This window comes from Triturus cristatus, chromosome 2_2, assembly GCF_964204655.1.
Source record: "Triturus cristatus chromosome 2_2, aTriCri1.1, whole genome shotgun sequence".
Lineage (NCBI taxonomy): Eukaryota > Metazoa > Chordata > Amphibia > Caudata > Salamandridae > Triturus > Triturus cristatus.
In genome coordinates, this window is record NC_140582.1 from 1,069,463,444 (window position 1) to 1,069,481,663 (window position 18,220).

Consider the following 18,220-nt stretch of genomic DNA (forward strand, 5'->3'; position numbering starts at 1 on the left):
TTCAGCTACATTTGAGGTTTGCAGGGCATTCTGGGTAAGGAAACCTTGGGGGATCCATGCAAGCCATACCTCCCTGGAATCCCCTGGGTGTGTAGTTTTCAGAAATGTGTGGGTTTGGTAGGTTCCCCTAGGTGGTCGCCGAGCAGCGGGCCAAAAACCCAGGTGACCCCCCTTGCAAAACCAGGTCGTTTTGAGGTAGGCAATTTTCATTTCGCCTCAATGCGTTTTGGGCCCTTGCGTGTCGCGGGTGCTTGGGCCTCCCACACGAGTGAGGCACCGTTTTTATCGGGAGACCCATGGGAACGCTGGGTGGTAGGAAATTTGTGTCAGCCTGGTGATGCCACAACTTTCCCACACAAAAATGTGTGAAAAAAGTGAATTTTTCAGCTAAATTTGAGGTTTGCAGGGCATTCTGGGTACGGAAACGTTGGGGGATCCACGCAAGCCATACCTCCGTGGAATCCCCCGGGTATCTAGTTTTCAGAAATGTGTGGGTTTGGTAGGTCCCCCTAGGTGGCCGCCGAGCACCGGGCAAAAAACCCAGATGAACCCCCTCGCAAAACCAGGTCGTTTTGAGGTAGGCAATTTTCATGTCACCTCAATACGTTTTGGGCCCTTGCCTGTCGCGGGTACTTGGGCCTCACACACGAGTGAGGCCCCGTTTTTATCGGGAGACCCGGGGGAACGCTGGGTGGTTGGAAATTTGTGTCAGCCCGGTGATGCCACAACTTTCCCACACAAAAATGTGTGAAAAAAGTGAATTTTTCAGGTAAATTTGAGGTTTGCAGGGCATTCTGGGTAAGGAAACATTAGGGTCTCCACGCAAGCCATACCTCCCTGGAATTCCCCGGGTGTCTAGTTATCAGAAATGTGTCGGTTTGGTAGGTTCCCCTAGGTGGCTGCCGAGCACCGGGCCAAAAACCCAGGTGACCCCCCCTTTCAAAACCAGGTCGTTTTGAGGTAGGTAATTTTCATGTCGCCTCAATATGTTTTGGGCCGTTGCCTGTCCTGGGTACTTGGGCCTCCCACACGAGTGAGGCACCGTTTTTATCGGGAGACCTGGGGGAACACTGGGTGGTAGAAAATTTGTGTCAGCCCGGTGATGCCACAACTTTCCCACACAAAAATGTGTGAAAAAGGTGAATTTTTCAGCTAAATTTGAGGTTTGCAGGGCATTCTGGGTAAGGAAACGTTGGGGGATCCACGCAAGCCATGCCTCCCTGGAATCCCCCCGGTGTCTAGTTTTCAGAAATGTGTGGGTTTGGTAGGTTCCCCTAGATGGCCGCCGAGCACCGGGCAAAAAACCCAGGTGACCCCCCTTGCAAAACCAGGTGGTTTGAGGTAGGCAATTTTCATGTCGCCTCAATACGTTTTGGGCCCTTGTCTGTCACGGGTACTTGGGCCTCCCACACGAGTGAGGGACTGTTTTTATCGGGAGACCCGGGGGAACGCTGGGTGGTAGGAAATTTGTGTCAGCCCGGTGATGCCACAACTTTCCCACACTAAAATGTGTGAAAAAGGTGATTTTTTCAGCTAAATTTGAGGTTTGCAGGGCATTCTGGGTAAGGAAACATTGGGGGATCCATGCAAGCCACCCTGGAATCCCCTGGCTGTCTAGTTTTCAGAAATGTGTGGGTTTGGTAGGTTCCCCTAGGTGGCCGCCGAGCACCAGGCCAAAAACTCAGGTGAACTCCCTTGCAAAACCAGGTCGTTTTGAGGTAGGCAAATTGCATGTCGCCTCAATACGTTTTGGGCCCTTGCCTGTCGCGGGTACTTGGGCCTCCCACACGAGTGAGGCACCGTTTTTATCGGGAGACACGGGGGAACGCTGGGTGGTAGGAAATTTGTGTCAGCCCAGTGATGCCACAAATGTTTCACACAAAAATGTGTGAAAAAGGTGAATTTTTCAGCTAAATTTGAGGTTTGCAGGGCATTCTGGGTAAGGAAACGTTGGGGGATCCACGCAAGTCATACCTCCCTGGAATTCCCTGGGTGTGTAGTTTTCAGAAATGTGTGGGTTTGGTAGGTTCCCCTAGGTGGCCGCCGAGCACCGGGACAAAAACCCAGGTGACCCCCCTTGCAAAACCAGGTCGTTTTGAGGTAGGCAATTTTCATGTCGCCTCAATACGTTTTGGGCCCTTGCGTGTCGCGGGTACTTGGGCCTCCCACACGAGTGAGGCACCGTTTTTATCGGGAGACCCGTGGGAACGCTGGGTGCTAGGAAATTTGTGTCAGCCCGGTGATGCCACAACTTTCCCACACAAAAATGTGTGAAAAAAGTGAATTTTTCAGCTAAATTTGAGGTTTGCAGGGCATACTGGGTGAGGAAACATTGGGGGATCCACGCAAGCCATACCTCCTTGGAATCCCCCGGCTGTCTAGTTTTCAGAAATGTGTGGGTTTGGTAGGTTCCCCTAGGTGGCCGCCGAGCACCGGGCAAAAAACCCAGGTGACCCCCCTTGCAATACCAGGTCGTTTTGAGGTAGGCAATTTTCATGTCGCCTCAATACGTTTTGGGCCCTTGCCTGTCACGGGTACTTGGGCCTCCCACACGAGCGAGGGACCGTTTTTATCGGGAGACCCGGGGGAACGCTGGGTAGTAGGATATTTGTGTCAGCCCGGTGATGCCACAACTTTCCCACACAAAAATGTGTGAAAAAGGTGAATTTTTCAGCTAAATTTGAGGTTTGCAGGGCATTCTGGGTAGGGAAACGTTGGGGGATCAACGCAAGCCATATCTCCCTGGAGTTCCCCCGGGTGTCTAGTTTTCAGAAATGTGTGGGTTTGTAGGTTCCCCTAGGTGGCCGCCGAGCACCGGGCCAAAAACCCAGGTGACCCCCCTTGCAAAACCAGGTCGTTTTGAGGTAGGCAATTTTCATGTCACCTCAATACGTTTTGGGCCCTTGCCTGTCGCGGGTACTTGGGCCTCCCACACGAGTGAGGCACCGTTTTTATCGGGAGACCCGGGGGAACGCTGGGGGGTAGGAAATTTGTGTCAGCCCGGTGATGCCACAACTTTCCCGCACAAAAATATGTGAAAAAAGTGAATTTTTCAGCTAAATTTGAGGTTTGCAGGGCATTCTGGGTAAGGAAACATTGGGGGCTCCACGCAAGCCATACCTCCCTGGAATCCCCCGGGTGTCTAGTTTTCAGAAATATGTCGGTTTGGTAGGTTCCCCCAGGTGGCTGCCGAGCACCGGGCCAAAAACCCAGGTGACCCCCCTTGCAAAACCAGGTCGTTTTGAGGTAGGCAATTTTCATGTCGCCTCAATACGTTTTGGGCCCTTGCCTGTCGTGGGTACTTGGGCCTCCCACATGAGTGAGGCACCGTTTTTATCGGGAGACCTGGGGGAACACTGGGTGGTAGGAAATTTGTGTCAGCCCGGTGATGCCACAACTTTCCCACACAAAAATGTGTGAAAAAGGTGATTTTTTCAGCTAAATTTGAGGTTTGCAGGGCATTCTGGGTAAGGAAACGTTGGGGGATTCATGCAAGCCATACCTCCCTGGAATCCCCCGGCTGTCTAGTTTTCAGAAATGTGTTGGTTTGGTAGGTTCCCCTAGGTGGCCGCCGAGCACCAGGGCAAAAACTCAGGTGAACTCCCTTGCAAAACCAGGTCGTTTTGAGGTAGGCAATTTTCATGTCGCCTCAATACGTTTTGGGCCCTTGCCTATCGCGGGTACTTGGGCCTCCCACACGAGTGAGGCACCGTTTTTATGGGGAGACACGGGGGAACGCTGGGTGGTAGGAAATTTGTGTCAGCCCGGTGATGCCACAAATTTCCCACACAAAAAAGTGTGAAAAAGGTGTTTTTTCAGCTAAATTTGAGGTTTGCAGGGCATTCTGGGTAAGGAAACGTTTGGGGATCCACACAAGCCATACCTCCCTGGAATCCCACGGGTGTCTAGTTTTCAGAAATGTGTGGGTTTGGTAGGTTCCCCTAGGTGGCCGCCGAGCACCGGGCCAAAAACCCAGGTGACCCCCTTGCAAAACCAGGTTGTTTTGAGGTAGGCAATTTTCATGTCACCTCAATATGTTTTGGGCCCTTGCCTGTCGCGGGTACTTGGGCCTCCCACACGAGTGAGGCACCGTTTTTATCGGGAGACCCGGGGGAACGCTGGGTGGTAAGAAATTTGTGTCAGCCCGGTGATGCCACAACTTTCCCACACAAAAATGTGTGAAAAAGGTGAATTTTTCAGCTAAATTTGAGGTTTGCAGGGCATTCTGGGTAAGGAAATGTTGGGGGATCCACGCAAGCCATACCTCCCTGGAATTCCCTGCGTGTGTAGTTTTCAGAAATGTGTGGGTTTGGTAGGTTCCCCTAGGTGGCTGCCGAGCAGCGGGCCAAAAACCCAGGTGACCCCCCTTGCAAAACCAGGTCGTTTTGAGGTAGGCAATTTTCATGTCGCCTCAATACGTTTTGGGCCCTTGCGTGTCGCGGGTACTTGGGCCTCCCACACGAGTGAGGCACCGTTTTTATCGGGAGACACGGGGGAACGCTGGGTGGTAGGAAATTTGTGTCAGCCCGGTGATGCCACAAATTTCCCACACAAAAAAGTGTGAAAAAGGTGTTTTTTTCAGCTAAATTTGAGGTTTGCAGGGCATTCTGGGTAAGGAAACGTTTGGGGATCCACACAAGCCATACCTCCCTGGAATCCCCCGGGTGTCTAGTTTTCAGAAATGTGTGGGTTTGGTAGGTTCCCCTAGGTGGCCGCCGAGCACCGGGCCAAAAACCCAGGTGACCCCCTTGCAAAACCAGGTTGTTTTGAGGTAGGCAATTTTCATGTCACCTCAATATGTTTTGGGTCCTTGCCTGTCGCGGGTACTTGGGCCTCCCACACGAGTGAGGCACCGTTTTTATGGGGAGACCCGGGGGAACGCTGGGTGGTAGGAAATTTGTGTCAGCCCGGTGATGCCACAACTTTCCCACACAAAAATGTGTGAAAAAGGTGAATTTTTCAGCTAAATTTGAGGTTTGCAGGGCATTCTGGGTAAGGAAACGTTGGGGGATTCATGCAAGCCATACCTCCCTGGAATCCCCCGGCTGTCTAGTTTTCAGAAATGTGTTGGTTTGGTAGGTTCCCCTAGGTGGCCGCCGAGCACCAGGGCAAAAACTCAGGTGAACTCCCTTGCAAAACCAGGTTGTTTTGAGGTAGGCAATTTTCATGTCGCCTCAATACGTTTTGGGCCCTTTCCTATCGCGGGTACTTGGGCCTCCCACACGAGTGAGGCACCGTTTTTATGGGGAGACACGGGGGAACGCTGGGTGGTAGGAAATTTGTGTCAGCCCGGTGATGCCACAAATTTCCCACACAAAAAAGTGTGAAAAAGGTGTTTTTTTCAGCTAAATTTGAGGTTTGCAGGGCATTCTGGGTAAGGAAACGTTTGGGGATCCACACAAGCCATACCTCCCTGGAATCCCACGGGTGTCTAGTTTTCAGAAATGTGTGGGTTTGGTAGGTTCCCCTAGGTGGCCGCCGAGCACCGGGCCAAAAACCCAGGTGACCCCCTTGCAAAACCAGGTTGTTTTGAGGTAGGCAATTTTCATGTCACCTCAATATGTTTTGGGCCCTTGCCTGTCGCGGGTACTTGGGCCTCCCACACGAGTGAGGCACCGTTTTTATCGGGAGACCCGGGGGAACGCTGGGTGGTAGGAAATTTGTGTCAGCCCGGTGATGCCACAACTTTCCCACACAAAAATGTGTGAAAAAGGTGAATTTTTCAGCTAAATTTGAGGTTTGCAGGGCATTCTGGGTAAGGAAATGTTGGGGGATCCACGCAAGCCATACCTCCCTGGAATTCCCTGCGTGTGTAGTTTTCAGAAATGTGTGGGTTTGGTAGGTTCCCCTAGGTGGCTGCCGAGCAGCGGGCCAAAAACCCAGGTGACCCCCCTTGCAAAACCAGGTCGTTTTGAGGTAGGCAATTTTCATGTCGCCTCAATACGTTTTGGGCCCTTGCGTGTCGCGGGTACTTGGGCCTCCCACACGAGTGAGGCACCGTTTTTATCGGGAGACACGGGGGAACGCTGGGTGGTAGGAAATTTGTGTCAGCCCGGTGATGCCACAAATTTCCCACACAAAAAAGTGTGAAAAAGGTGTTTTTTTCAGCTAAATTTGAGGTTTGCAGGGCATTCTGGGTAAGGAAACGTTTGGGGATCCACACAAGCCATACCTCCCTGGAATCCCCCGGGTGTCTAGTTTTCAGAAATGTGTGGGTTTGGTAGGTTCCCCTAGGTGGCCGCCGAGCACCGGGCCAAAAACCCAGGTGACCCCCTTGCAAAACCAGGTTGTTTTGAGGTAGGCAATTTTCATGTCACCTCAATATGTTTTGGGTCCTTGCCTGTCGCGGGTACTTGGGCCTCCCACACGAGTGAGGCACCGTTTTTATGGGGAGACCCGGGGGAACGCTGGGTGGTAGGAAATTTGTGTCAGCCCGGTGATGCCACAACTTTCCCGCACAAAAATATGTGAAAAAAGTGAATTTTTCAGCTAAATTTGAGGTTTGCAGGGCATTCTGGGTAAGGAAACATTGGGGGCTCCACGCAAGCCATACCTCCCTGGAATCCCCCGGGTGTCTAGTTTTCAGAAATATGTCGGTTTGGTAGGTTCCCCCAGGTGGCTGCCGAGCACCGGGCCAAAAACCCAGGTGACCCCCCTTGCAAAACCAGGTCGTTTTGAGGTAGGCAATTTTCATGTCGCCTCAATACGTTTTGGGCCCTTGCCTGTCGTGGGTACTTGGGCCTCCCACATGAGTGAGGCACCGTTTTTATCGGGAGACCTGGGGGAACACTGGGTGGTAGGAAATTTGTGTCAGCCCGGTGATGCCACAACTTTCCCACACAAAAATGTGTGAAAAAGGTGATTTTTTCAGCTAAATTTGAGGTTTGCAGGGCATTCTGGGTAAGGAAACGTTGGGGGATTCATGCAAGCCATACCTCCCTGGAATCCCCCGGCTGTCTAGTTTTCAGAAATGTGTTGGTTTGGTAGGTTCCCCTAGGTGGCCGCCGAGCACCAGGGCAAAAACTCAGGTGAACTCCCTTGCAAAACCAGGTCGTTTTGAGGTAGGCAATTTTCATGTCGCCTCAATACGTTTTGGGCCCTTGCCTATCGCGGGTACTTGGGCCTCCCACACGAGTGAGGCACCGTTTTTATGGGGAGACACGGGGGAACGCTGGGTGGTAGGAAATTTGTGTCAGCCCGGTGATGCCACAAATTTCCCACACAAAAAAGTGTGAAAAAGGTGTTTTTTCAGCTAAATTTGAGGTTTGCAGGGCATTCTGGGTAAGGAAACGTTTGGGGATCCACACAAGCCATACCTCCCTGGAATCCCACGGGTGTCTAGTTTTCAGAAATGTGTGGGTTTGGTAGGTTCCCCTAGGTGGCCGCCGAGCACCGGGCCAAAAACCCAGGTGACCCCCTTGCAAAACCAGGTTGTTTTGAGGTAGGCAATTTTCATGTCACCTCAATATGTTTTGGGTCCTTGCCTGTCGCGGGTACTTGGGCCTCCCACACGAGTGAGGCACCGTTTTTATGGGGAGACCCGGGGGAACGCTGGGTGGTAGGAAATTTGTGTCAGCCCGGTGATGCCACAACTTTCCCACACAAAAATGTGTGAAAAAGGTGAATTTTTCAGCTAAATTTGAGGTTTGCAGGGCATTCTGGGTAAGGAAATGTTGGGAGATCCACGCAAGCCATACCTCCCTGGAATCCCCTGCGTATGTAGTTTTCAGAAATGTGTGGGTTTGGTAGGTTCCCCTAGGTGGCTGCCGAGCAGCGGGCCAAAAACCCAGGTGACCCCCTCCAAAACCAGGTCGTTTTGAGGTAGGCAATTTTCATGTTGCCTCAATACGTTTTGGGCCCTTGCCTGTCACGGGTACTTGGGCCTCCCACACGAGTGAGGGACCGTTTTTATCGGGAGACCCGGGGGAACGCTGGGTGGTAGGAAATTTGTGTCAGCCTAGTGATGCCACAACTTTCCCACACAAAAATGTGTGAAAAAGGTGAATTTTTCAGCTAAATTTGAGGTTTGCAGGGCATTCTGGGTAAGGAAACGTTCAGGGATCCACGCAAGCCATATCTCCCTGGAATCCCCCGGGTGTCTAGTTTTCAGAAATGTGTAGGTTTGGTAGGTTCCCGTAGGTGGCCGCCGAGCACCGGGCCAAAAACCCAGGTGACCCCCCTTGCAAAACCAGGTCGTTTTGAGGTAGGCAATTTTCATGTCACCTCAATACGTTTTGGGCCCTTGCCTGTCGCGGGTACTTGGGCCTCCCACACGAGTGAGGCGCCGTATTTATCGGGAGACCCGGGGGAACGCTGGGTGGTAGGAAATTTGTGTCAGCCCGGTGATGCCACAACTTTCCCACACAAAAATGTGTGAAAAAGGTTAATTTTTCAGCTAAATTTGAGGTTTGCAGGGCATTCTGGGTAAGGAAACGTTGGGGGATCCACGCAAGCCATGCCTCCCTGGAATCCCCCCGGTGTCTAGTTTTCAGAAATGTGTGGGTTTGGTAGGTTCCCCTAGATGGCCGCCGAGCACCGGGCAAAAAACCCAGGTGACCCCCCTTGCAAAACCAGGTGGTTTTGAGGTAGGCAATTTTCATGTCGCCTCAATACGTTTTGGGCCCTTGCCTGTCGCGGGTACTTGGGCCTCCCACACGAGTGAGGCACCGTTTTTATCGGGAGACCCGGGGGAACGCTGGGTGGTAGGAAATTTGTGTCAGCCCGGTGATGCCACAACTTTCCCACACAAAAATATGTGGAAAAAGTGAATTTTTCAGCTAAATTTGAGGTTTGCAGGGCATTCTGGGTAAGGAAACATTGGGGGCTCCACGCAAGCCATACCTCCCTGGAATCCCCCGGGTGTCTAGTTTTCAGAAATGTGTCGGTTTGGTAGGTTCCCCTAGGTGGCTGCCGAGCACCGGGCCAAAAACCCAGATGACCCCCCTTGCAAAACCAGGTCGTTTTGAGGTAGGCAATTTTCATGTCGCCTCAATACGTTTTGGGCCCTTGCCTGTCGTGGGTACTTGGGCTTCCCACACGAGTGAGGCACCATTTTTATCGGGAGACCTGGGGGAACACTGGGTGGTAGGAAATTTGTGTCAGCCCGGTGATGCCACAACTTTCCCACACAAAAATGTGAGAAAAAGGGGAATTTTTCAGCTAAATTTGAGGTTTGCAGGGCATTCTGGGTAAGGAAACGTTGGGGGATCCACGCAAGCCATGCCTCCCTGGAATCCCCCCGGTGTCTAGTTTTCAGAAATGTGTGGGTTTGGTAGGTTCCCCTAGATGGCCGCCGAGCACCGGGCAAAAAACCCAGGTGACCCCCCTTGCAAAACCAGGTGGTTTTGAGGTAGGCAATTTTCATGTCGCCTCAATACGTTTTGGGCCCTTGCCTGTCACGGGTACTTGGGCCTCCCACACGAGTGAGGGACTATTTTTATCGGGAGACCCGGGGGAACGCTGGGTGGTAGGAAATTTGTGTCAGCCCGGTGATGCCACATCTTTCCCACACAAAAATGTGTGAAAAAGGTGATTTTTTTCAGCTAAATTTGAGGTTTGCAGGGCATTCTGGGTAAGGAAACATTGGGGGATCCATGCAAGCCATACCTCCCTGGAATCCCCCGGCTGTCTAGTTGTCAGAAATGTGTTGGTTTGGTAGGCTCCCCTAGGTGGCCGCCGAGCACCGGGCCAAAAACTCAGGTGAACTCCCTTGCAAAACCAGGTTTGTTTTGAGGTAGGCAGATTTCATGTTGCCTCAATACGTTTTGGGCCCTTGCCTGTCACGGGTACTTGGGCCTCCCACATGAGTGAGGCACCGTTTTTATCGTGAGACACGGGGGAACGCTGGGTGGTAGGAAATTTGTGTCAGCCCAGTGATGCCACAAATTTCCTACACAAAAATGTGTGAAAAAGGTGATTTTTTCAGCTAAATTTGAGGTTTGCAGGGCATTCTGGGTAAGGAAACGTTGGGGGATCCACACAAGACATACCTCCCTGGAATCCTCCGGGTGTCTAGTTTTCAGAAATGTGTGGGTTTGGTAGGTTCCCGTAGGTGGCCGCCGAGCACCGGGCCAAAAACCCAGGTGACCCTCTTGCAAAACCAGGTCGTTTTGAGGTAGGCAGTTTTCATGTCACCTCAATACGTTTTGGGCCCTTGCCTGTCGCGGGTACTTGGGCCTCCCACACGAGTGAGGCACCGTTTTTATCAAGAGACCCGGGGGAACGCTGGGTGGTAGGAAATTTGTGTCAGCCCGGTGATGCCGCAACTTTCCCACACAAAAATGTGTGAAAAAGGTGAATTTTTCAGCTAAATTTGAGGTTTGCAGGACATTCTGGGTAAGGAAACGTTGGGGGATCCACGCAAGCCATACCTCCCTGGAATACCCTGGGTGTGTAGTTTTCAGAAATGTGTGGGTTTGGTAGGTCCCCCTAGGTGGCCGCCGAGCACCGGGACAAAAACCCAGGTGACCCTCCTTGCAAAACCAGGTCGTTTTGACGTAGGCAATTTTCATGTCGCCTCAATACGTTTTGGGCCCTTGCGTGTCGCGGGTACTTGGGCCTCCCACACGAGTGAGGCACCGTTTTGATCGGGAGACCCGTGGGAACGCTGGGTGGTAGGAAATTTGTGTCAGCCCGGTGATGCCACAACTTTCCCACACAAAAATGTGTGAAAAAAGTGAATTTTTCAGCTAAGTGTGAGGTTTGCAGGGCATTCTGGGTAAGGAAACGTTGGGGGATCCACGCAAGCCATACCTCCCTGGAATCCCCCGGCTGTCTAGTTTTCAGAAATGTGTGGGTTCGGTAGGTTCCCCTAGGTGGCCGACAAGCACCGGGCAAAAAACCCAGGTGACCCCCCTTGCAAAACCAGGTCGTTTTGAGGTAGGCAAATTTCATGTCGCCTCAATACGTTTTGGGCCCTTGCCTGTCACGGGTACTTGGGCCTCCCACACGAGTGAGGGACCGTTTTTATCGGGAGACCCGGGGGAACGCTGGGTGGTAGGAAATTTGTGTCAGCCCGGTGATGCCACAACTTTCCCACACAAAAACGTGTGAAAAATGTGATTTTTTCAGCTAAATTTGAGGTTTGCAGGGCATTCTGGGTGAGGAAACGTAGGGGGAGCCACGGAAGCCATACCTCCCTGGAATCCCCCGGGTGTCTAGTTTTCAGAAATATGTGGGTTTGGTAGGTTCCCCTAGGTGGCCGCCGAGCACCGGGCCAAAAACCCAGGTCGTTTTGAGGTAGGCAATTTTCATGTCACCTCAATACGTTTTTGGCCCTTGCCTGTCGCGGGTACTTGGGCCTCCCACACGAGTGAGGCACCGTTTTTATCGGGAGACCCGGGGGAACGCTGGGTGGTAGTAAATTTGTGTCAGCCCGGTGATGCCACAACGTTCCCACACAAAGATGTTTGAAAAAGGTGTTTTTTTCAGCTAAAGTTGAGGTTTGCAGGGCATTCTGGGTAAGGAAACGTTGGGGGATCCATGTAAGCCATACCTCCCTGGATTTCCCCGGGTGTCTGGTTTTCAGAAATGTGTGGGTTTGGTAGGTTTCCCTAGGTGCCGGCAGAGCTAGGGTTCAAAAACTACAGGTAGGCACTTTGCCAAAAAAGGGTCATTTTTTACAGCGAAATTGAGGTGTGTCCACATTGCGTTTTGCGCCGTTTCCTGTCGCGGGCACTAGGCCGACCCACACAAGTGAGGTACCATTTTTCTTGGAAGACTTTGGGGAACGCGGGGTGGGTGGAAATTTGTCGATCCATGCAGATTTCAGAACTTTCCACCAGAGAAATGTGGAGAAAATGTGTTTTTTTGGGCAATTTTTTAGGTTTACAAGGGATTCTGGGTAACAGAACCTGGTGGGAGGCAGTCAAGTCACCCCATCCTGGATTTCCCTGGGTGTCTAGTTTTCAAAAATGTATAGGTTTGCTAGGTTTCCCTAGGTGCCGGTAGAGTTATGGTTCAAAAACTACAGCTAGGCACTTTGCCAAAAAAGGGTCATTTTTCACAGCGAAATTGAGGTGTGTCCACGTTGCGTTTTGCGCCGTTTCCTGTCGCGGGCACTAGGCCGACCCACACAAGTGAGGTACCATTTTTCTTGGAAGACTTTGGGGAACGCGGGGTGGGTGGAAATTTGTCGATCCACGCAGATTTCAGAACTTTCCACCAGAGAAATGTGGAGAAAATGTGTTTTTTGGGCAATTTTTTAGGTTTACAAGGGATTCTGGGTAACAGAACCTGGTGGGAGGCAGTCAAGTCACCCCATCCTGGATTTCCCTGGGTGTCTAGTTTTCGAAAATGTATAGGTTTGCTAGGTTTCCCTAGGTGACGGCAGAGCTATGGTTAAAAAACTACAGCTAGGCACTTTGCCAAAAAAGGTTCATTTTTCACTGCGAAATTTAGGTGTGTCCATGATGCATTTTGCGCTGTTTCCTGTCGCGGGCACCTGGCCGACCCATACAAGTGAGGTACCATTTTTATTGGAAGACTTTGGGGAACACGGGGTGGGTGGAAATTAGTGGATCCACGCAGATTCCAGAACTTTCCACCACAGAAATGTGGGGAAAATGTGTTTTTTTTGGCAATTTTTTAGGTTTGCAAGGAATTCTGGGTAATAAAACCTGGTGGGAGGCAGTCAAGTCACCCCATCCTGGATCCCCCTGGTTGTCTAGTTTTCAAAAATGTATAGGTTTGCTAGGTTTCCCTAGGTGCCGGCAGAGCTAGGGTTAAAAAACTACAGCTAGGCACTTTGCTAAAAAAGGGTTATTTTGCCTTGTGAAAATGTGGTGTGTTCACGTTGGGTTTTGAGCCATTTCCTGCCGTGGGCACTATGCCTACCCCTACAAGTGAGGTACTATTTTTATCGGGAGACTTAGGGTAATTCAGATTTGTAAAGGTACTGTTATTACCTATTGACTTTCGATGCATTTCCGCCTTCCAAATGAAAGACATTGTGTAAAAAAGAAGTCATTCTAAAAAATGACTGATAATTCTCATGCTAGTTTGAGTATCCCAATTTCGGAAATGTGCAAATATCTACTGTTTCTAAACTCTATATTTTGTTCCCATTTCAGAAATACATAGGTGTCTTTAATACCGATTTTTCCATGTACACATTTTTACAGAATAATTACTATATTCCCGGTACAGAATAAAAAACCACTGCAAGTTGCTGCTCAGTTTTTGGCTCTGGGTTCGTCGGGTTCTTGGTGAACCTACAAGTCCTATATATCCCCACAACCAGTAATGTCCAGCAGATGTAACGGTATATTGCTTTCAAAGAGCTGTCAAAATTAGAAGAAGTTACAGGTGAAAACGTTGACACAAAAGGCGCTTTTTTTCAACAAATTTTCAATTTATCCTATATTTAACTGTCAGTTTCTATAAAGAAACCTTGATGGATCTACACAAATGACCCCTTGCTGAATTCAGAATTTTATCTACTTCTCTAAAATGTATAGCTTTCCAGGATCCATTATTGCTTTTGTACCCATTTCTACCATTAACTGGAAGGAGGTTGAAAGCACAAAAAATAGCAAAAATAGGCTATGTCCCAGAAAAATGCCAAAACTGTGTAAAAAATTTTGGGTTTCTGACAAAAGTCTGGTATCCCCTAAAAGGTGGGAAAATGGTGATTTCAGCCCCACAAACCCTTTTTTGATAACATTTGCAGGGAAAAACCCAGATGCTTTCATTTGCAGCCCGTTTTTCCCATTTTCCCCAGAAAAAACTAAATTTTGCTGTATTTTGGCACCATTTCTGTGACCCCTCCAGGGGAATACACAAACCCTGAGTACCTTCAGAATCCCCATGATGTTGGAAGAAAAGGACGCAAATTTGGCGTGGATACCTTATGTGGTCAAAAAGTTACTGGGGTCTCAGCGCGCACTACCCCAAATAGCCAAAAAAGGGCGTGGCACAGGAGGGAGAAAAGGCCTGGCAGCGAAGGGGTTAAAGGTTAACTTGTGTTTTGCAGCTTCAACATATTAATGGTTCAAACACACAGGCTCACTGGCATGCACTTTGTGTTTCCGAATAGATTGTACCTGATTAGACAATGGATGCAGGAAATTCCATTAGCTTAGAGCACATGGAGGTCTTAGGTGCACAATGATAAAAGCACACCCTTCACAAAAATTTTATTTACCACGAATACACATCTACTCACGTACAAGAATTACAAAGTTTGTTAAGCATTGTCAGAAACTGCAATAAAGGATATGTATTGATTTAGGCTAAAGTCAAGGCTCACAGGTGACTTCATGGTTCTTACGATCAGTATGCATTAATCTGTAACGGATGTAATGATCCACCACTAAACCTTTGTATCCCTCATTGTTCAGTTTTGTATAAAAGAAGCTGTTTGTGATTTATCAAATTGAGACCAACTGCTTACCTGTGTGCGAGGAGTGTTTGTCTCCCTGTCACAACAGTAAAGAGCTGCCTTTGCATTGCCAAGAGGAGTCTGTGTCTTTTTTTATTTCTTAAAGGTTTTAGTCACCCTGAAACAGTTGGCCCCTTTTTGCCCCCACCTGACTGCTGACACTGGAAGACCACCTACCCCCACTGCATAGATCATTGTGCACCTTTGATGAGGTAAGCAGACACTGTGTTCGCTGAAGTTCTGCCTGTGCACAGGGAGTGGGGAGAATCCGGGGACTGTCATCTTTTTTAAGGTGAGGACAATGTGTACTACGTTCCATGTTTTTGTATTGACTTGTTACTCTGGGCAATGCTAAACACAGATGTAAATATAATAGGTATAAGGTTGTAAGTGGCATAAGGGTACCACATGCAAGATTGCATATTGCGTACATGTGTTGCACAATAGTCAGAAAGGCATACATAACTGGTTGATCGGTTATTCTCAATATAACACTGGGAGTGGTCAATGTGGGTAATTTGACATTTTAAGGCACCAATATGTGTTCCAATGCTTGACCTAGGAGGACAGCTGAAAGCTGGTGTCGCTAAACTTTATCTCCAGGTATGAACTGAACACTCAAATTACTGCCCTAGACCTAATGTACATATGTCATTCCTTGTTTTCAACGAAGCATGGTTTGAAAAAAAGAAATCCTCTCTTAGGGTGGAAGGAAGTGACCAGGGGTTACATACGAGACTGGGTTGCTGAGTTTGCGGAGACTTCAATGCTCCTCGGAGGATGCAGAGTTTTGTGGAGCGGGTTTTTTTCCTTGCTCGAGCTCACCAAAGTTAAGTTGGCAAGCGAGGAAAACCCAACACTAGATGACCTCCCAGAGAGATTTCTCAACATGGGCGGTTGCAGATGGTCAAGACGTCTCATGTTAAGAAACCATCCGTTCTCGTTCAAATAGAAAATCCACTCGGGCAGCAGAAAGAAGCAGTGCCCTCTTGTGCTACGCATGGTGGCGTTGATGTAGAATTTCCAGCGCAGGACAAAAACCCAGCGCTAAAAATCAGCACAAATGGTGCAACCTAATGCACTCCACTGCTTTTCAGAACTCTGCGTAGCGCGGTGGAGTTTTCTGGTCACTTCGCGGAGTTATGCATAGCGGAACTCTCCAAACTCCACCCAGGCCTATTACCGGCTCCATTTACTGTTTAGAAAGGAAAATGTGTGTGAATGAATTGTGGCCACAGTATGATGTTGTTGTGTCATGTTGTATAATGTGCAAAATGGTATTTTAATGTGCATTGCCTAAGTGGAAAGATAAGAAGTTGATGAATTTTCCTGTTTTTTAAGATTTGTGCAAATTTTCTAAGAGACGTCATATTATAACAGATAGACAAACAAAGTTACATTATTGAAAGTAGTGGAAATATGACAGACCATGGAGACTCCTTTAACACATTTGCAGAAGTTTTTTTCCAAATAATAATAAAAAAATATCACCTAGATTGGTTTAAAGCCATCCAAAAACACACATTTCCCTGACCAAAAGAAGGGACATTCAATGGTAAAATAATGAAGCATCTTATTGCATAACTCAGAAGTAAATATACAGGAGCCAAATTACAGAAGAGAGAAGCTATTTTAGCTTTATGGTGAGTTTTTTGCGAAAAATTTATTAACTCCCTAAAAGATAATGCCCCGAACACCGTGTCTGTTCCCCCACCTCATATGATCCTATGAGCACCTCTCCCAAGGTACCTGGTATCTATCCACTAGTGCAGATACAGGAAGCTGCAGTGGGATTTAAGAACCACAAGACTGAGAACTCTCCACAGTCTCCAAAAGTTACCCCTAATGTCTCTCCACAAATGCCAAAGCCAAAACATGCAAGTACACTGAGGCAGCAAGCAAGGATAGGTGAATCCCAGTTCTCAAGAAAACTAGAAGCGCAGTTTATACCGCATTTAGATCTGGCCTCTCTGCAGAATGATATAAGCGAAGAGCAAAGTCCAGGTGATATTGATGACTGGTCACATGTATCATCAGCGACGTCGCAGTTGTTGCAGACAAGGGACACCATAGGAAGGGTAGTTAGAGAGCGAGTTTCCACCCCACAGCGAAAAGACGCAGATGATGCGAGATGGAGTGGCTATGTGGATAGGGCAGTAGGTGTGGCATGATGGCCAGTATATCAAGGAAGAGAAGAGGATCTTAGAAGGACGGTTTGCCACCTTGGCAGAAGGAGAAGAGTAATGTAATAGTTTCACCAGAAAGAGTTCAAGAATAGTTATCAGTGAGTAAGAGTAGGAGAGATACAAGTGAAGTGAGCAGAGAGGGATATCATGATGAGTTTTTGGGACAGTTATAGAGAGGTTTTGGGAGAATAACAAACAGGATAGAGTTTACACAGAAGCATGTGGATAGCATAGGTGGATTGCTTCAACCCCCAAAAGCAAGGCACCCCACCTATTATGTTGATATCCAAGAAATATCACTTATCAATTTTGATCATGAAAAAAGTATAAGGGGATTGCCTAATCATGTTGATATTAGAGAAGGAGAGTGGTATATGCTTTCTAGAGGTAGGAAAATTCGAGCGACAGAGCTTGAGTTATTGCAGTGTCAGGGAACACATGGCCAGCCGGACCCCAGGATGGGATCCTGTCAGGCTATGAGAGGATTGACACTACATGATAGACCAGTGCAGCAAATGAGTATTCAATCAATTTTGCTCAGCACAGATCTCACTCCTAGTGAGATAGTCGCTGAAAGAGAGAATAGCTGTTACAATGTTGTGCCATATGTAGATAACTTCGTAGACTGGACTGAGTGGGTAGTTTCAAAAATGAGTCCATGGCCACAAGAAGGATCCTTTGATCCATGCGATACGGCAAATGCTGAGTATTGCATTCCTTATGGTGAGTGAGATCGAGGCTGGGGTAAAACCTACATGCTGAAATGTTTTTGTGTATGGCAGAAATGTGCCAGACATCACAATCCCTAGTATTCTACAACTCCCTTATATCAAATGCCCCTGATACGTAAGTGGCCTGGGGCGACAGATGAATAAGGAAAACCTTCGAAAATTGTTTCCGCTGCTTACCGAAGGAGCAGGGAAATGAATGAGAGCTTTTGAAAAACAACCCACAGGTGTCACCTTAGAAGTAGGGGGCATAAAGAGTCTGCTTAGTTCCCTTATAGGAGATGAAATAGACACTGTGTTTCCAAAGGTTGGAGTAAGAAATATTACCCTCACTGAGACTAAATTTGATGGGTCTCCATTCAAATTGGTTATTACAATGGTTTGGGACCAGCTGAGGAGAATGTATCCTGATAGACCAGACATTAGATCTTTAATGGCAAATGAGAATCCTGCTCAGTTCCTTAACAGGATGAAAGACAAATGGACCCAGGAAGTTGGTCAGGGTTGGGAAGTAACGGGAGGCAATGCCGTATTATTTTATAATGTAGTTAAAAAAGGGTTGCCCTCTGATGTGCAGGATGGCCTATATAACATAGTTGCACTAGAAGCCAAGACATGGACAGAAATCAAAATGAACATTATCCATGTTTTCAAGAAAAAGCAGGAAAAAGAAAGGAACAAAGAGGAGGAACAGAGAAAGCAGCAACCAAGTTAGTGCAGCAGAAGCAGGCAAAGAAAGGAGCAGTAGAAGGATCTGTAGGGAAAACTGTCACTCAGATGACTGCAATGTCTGTGGGATCGGTCCCAAGGAAAACCCAACAACAGTACTCACAAAAGCAGGATAATGTAAGGATGCAGGGAAGTAGTAGAGGAGGACGTGGAGGATTAGGAAGAGGTAGGATGGGTCTGTAAAGGTTGGAACAGAT